The 4,006-nt window shown below is 44.0% G+C and overlaps 1 protein-coding gene across 2 annotated transcripts in view; it reads left to right on the forward strand.

Moving 5' to 3' along the window:
* The window catches only part of Sctr (secretin receptor), a 62,408-nt gene that overhangs the window by 42,632 nt on the left and 15,770 nt on the right, over window positions 1-4,006 (forward strand). The gene's annotated exons all lie outside the window — the stretch shown is intronic.

Below are 4,006 nucleotides of genomic sequence, written 5' to 3' on the forward strand. Positions count from 1 at the left end.
CTTTTTTTTTTTTTTGGCAAGTTGCTGGATGGTTAACCCTCTAACCTCAGCTTCTTGTCTTCTAGTGTGAAATATGAGCTGTAATTTAGCTTCAACTGAATGGTGGGCATCATGAGCTGTTTCCAATTTTTTTATTACACCTTTCTTTTTTATTATTAGATATTTTCTTTATTTATATTTCAATGATATCTCCTTTCCCAGTTTCCCCTCCGGAAAACAAAACAAAACAAAACAAAAAAACAAAAAAACAAAAAAACAAACAAAAAAAAGAACTTGTTCCCTCCCCCTCCCCCTGCTTACCAATCCACTTCTCCCGCTTACTGGCCCTGGCATTCCCCTAGACTGGGGCACAGAACCTTCACAGGACCAAGAATCTGTCCTCCCATTGATGACTGACTAGGCCATCCTCTGCTACATATGCAGCTGGAGCCATGAGTCCAACCACATATACTCTTTGGTTGGTGGTTTAGTCCCTGGGAGCTCTGAGGGTACTAGTTAGTTCATATTGCTGTTCATCCTAAGGGGCTGCAAACCCTTCAGCTCCTTGGGTCCTTTCTCCAGCTCCTCCATTGGGGACCCTGTACTCAGTCCAATGGATGGCTGTGAGCCTCTACTTCTGTATTAGTCGGGCACTGTCAGAGCCTCTTGGAAGACAGCTAAACATAGTACTACCCAAGGACCCAGCTGTACCACTCCTGGGCATATACCCAGAAGATGCTCTAACATGCAATAAGGACACATGCTCCACTATGTTCATAGCAGCCTTAATAATAATAGCCAGAAACTGGAAACAACCCAGATGTCCCTCAACAGAGGAACGGATACAAAAAATGTGGTACATTTACACAATGGAGTACTACTCAGCTATTTATGAGTACAATGAATTTATGAAATTCTTAGGCAAATGGATGGATCTAAGTGAGGTAACCCAATCACAAAAGAACACAAATGGTATGCACTCGCTGATAAGTGGATATTAGCCCAGAAGCTCAGAATAGCCAAAATACAATCCACAAACCACAAGAAACTCAAGAAGAAGGAAGACCAAAGTGTGGATACTTCGATGCTTCTTAGAAAGGGGAACAAAATACCCATGGAAGGAGTTGCAGAGACAAACTATAGAGTAGAGACCGAAGGAAGGACAATCCAGAGAACATTCTACCTGGGAATCCTTCCCATATTCAACCATCAAACCCAGACACTATTGTGGATGCCAGCAAGTGCTGGCTGACAGGAGCTGTTTCCAATTTTATCCTGCCCAGCACTTGCCTCATTTCTCCGGATGATCTGTTCTTGAGTCCTCTCTATGGGGACCCTTGCAAGTCTGGAATCAAGATAGAGAATGCAGACAGATTTCCAGGATAAAGGAAACAGACTGGCACACAGAACTGATGAGTACAGAGATCACCAACTTCACACCAAGTTGAACTCAGGCTTTTAATGTCTTTCCTTCTGCCTTTGCATTGCCATTTATAACAGCAGTTTCTTCATTCCTAGGGTTTTCCATGTTACCAGTGCAAGGGCCTCTGGGATGTCTTTTTCTCACCACCAGACTCCAATAAGACAAAGCCAAGGAACTTCTAGGTTTAATCTTCAACACACACACACACACACACACACACACACACACACCCCACATACACACCCATATGCATACATATACACATACACACACATACAGATAACACACATATACACACATACACATACCACATGCATATACACACACACACTCCCACACATATACACACATGCACACAAACACACACACATACACATGCTCACACATACATACACATACCCACACACACATACACACATGCACACACACATATACGTACACTCAGACACATAAACACACACATACACATGCTCACATACACATACTCACACACATATACAGACATGCACACACACCACATACACATATACGCACACTCACACACACATAAACACACACACGTACACACACGCACGAACATACATAACAGATCATGTCCTACCATTCCCTGCATTGCTCCACAGTTCGTTCTGACTGAACCACATGAATCTCATACCCATGGCTGAGGCACCACGGGGTCCGAGAGAATAGGGTGCGCCGATGGCCATGAGCCACTCAGACTACCTGGTGTCCAAAGGAAGTTCAGGGTTCCGTTTCTAGGAAAGAGAAAATGATAACAAGCCAGTCAAAGGCCCCACGGCATATCTTTTACCTTTCCTATCTGGCCAGGGAAAATAACGTCTATTGCTTGAGCACTTCGTGGGCTCAGTACTTTACAATGGTCATGTAATCAATTCACCAACCTCCAGAAGTCTCTCAAAGACTTCAGCTCAGAGATGGGACAAGCATGTTCAACTCATACTCTAAAAAAGGGTGGGACCAAGGTTATTTGCCTATAACCAACATCCACCCACTTATTCAATCACTTATGTGCCCAAATACCCATCTGTCTGTCTGTCAACCCACCCACTTACGAACACAATATATATCCACCCACTCATATTATGTACATATACCTGTACACCTATGCACATAACCATTCATACATCTATGCGCCTCCTTATACATCTGCCTAGCCATCACTTACTAATTCCAAACCTGTTCATCTATCTATCCATCTGTCCACACAGCCACTTACCCATTCATTGTTCTTTTGGTTTATCCTGTATGTCCAGAACCTCAAGGTTCTAGGTAGAATAAGGTTCTTGGGAGTGACTTAGAGCTTCATGTGGTTTTTTTTCCCCTGATGCCTTTAACTAATTACAAAGTGTCCCTGCAAGTAAAACCCTCTTCTGGTGTCTCTGCTTGTCTGAATCCCAACAGGCTAGAGTCTTGTCTCTCCATCAGGCCAGAAGGGAGGCTGGCAAGCACGCGGTCTCTCCTGCTCCAGAGCTTCAGCATCTGTAGCATGTGACCCTTGCTAGCAGGGGCTTGTAGGCCTGTACAGATAGATAGATGTCTGTGTGCACAGGTAATCCCACAGAGGACCAGGGACTTGTCCCTGACTGTCCTAAAGCTCCCGATTTGGAACCCAGCTCACTAAGCTCCCCAGTCCTAATCTGTCAGGATCTGAGAAATAGATAAGATTGGAACCCTCATTGATTCAACATCAAGCAAACTATGCTGGTAATGGAAACAAACTAAGATAGCAGCAAGTACTCTTAACTACTAAGTCATCTCTCCAGCCCCTCTCCCTTCTTTGGGGACTTTTTTTTAAAAAAAAGATTTATTTATTTATTATATGGAAGTACACTGTAGCTGTCTTCAGACACCTCAGAAGAGGCATCAGATCTCATTAAAGATGGCTGTGAGCCACCATGTGGTTGCTGGGATTTGAACTCAGGACCTTTGGAAGAGCAGTCAGTGCTCTTAACGGCCGAGCCATCTACCCAGCCCCCTTCTTTGGGGAGTTAGCTAAGAAGTGTCTCTCCTAGGAACGTCATCCTGAGTTCCACAGGCTGGGATCTTGTCTCTCCGTTAGACCAGAAGGAAGGAGGCCAATCAGACTTTTACTAATTCTTCCAATTCCTCTGAAAAACCCTTCAGTCTTATTTGCCAAATCACTAAATAAACAGGAAACCTCTAAGTTCTTATATATTTTGTGTGCATGTGTGGTGTATAGTGTGTGTATATATATGCTCCTGCATGTAGAAGTCAAAGGTCTATGTCAAGTGTCTTCCACTATAACTGTCCATTTATCTTTTGAGATGGGGTCTCTCCCTGGACCAGAGCAGACTGATGAGCTAGGGGGTCAGTGAAGTCCAGGGATGCCCCCGCATCTGCCTCCCCTCTCTCCCAGGGATAGGACACCTATTACCAGCTAAAACTTTAAAAAAGTAATTAGTCAGGTTATCTAAAGACTAATGGTCCAGCACTGGCCTAGCACTCAAGAGGCCCTGAGTTTGATTCCCAGGCCAGAAAAAACATATTCAGTAAAAATGAGAGATGTTTTTGTGTTTCCAACTGTCAAAGAGTGTGCTGTGACACAGCTTCCCTCCCCTGCCC

Source organism: Mastomys coucha, unplaced genomic scaffold (assembly GCF_008632895.1).
Source record: "Mastomys coucha isolate ucsf_1 unplaced genomic scaffold, UCSF_Mcou_1 pScaffold1, whole genome shotgun sequence".
NCBI classification, from domain to species: domain Eukaryota; kingdom Metazoa; phylum Chordata; class Mammalia; order Rodentia; family Muridae; genus Mastomys; species Mastomys coucha.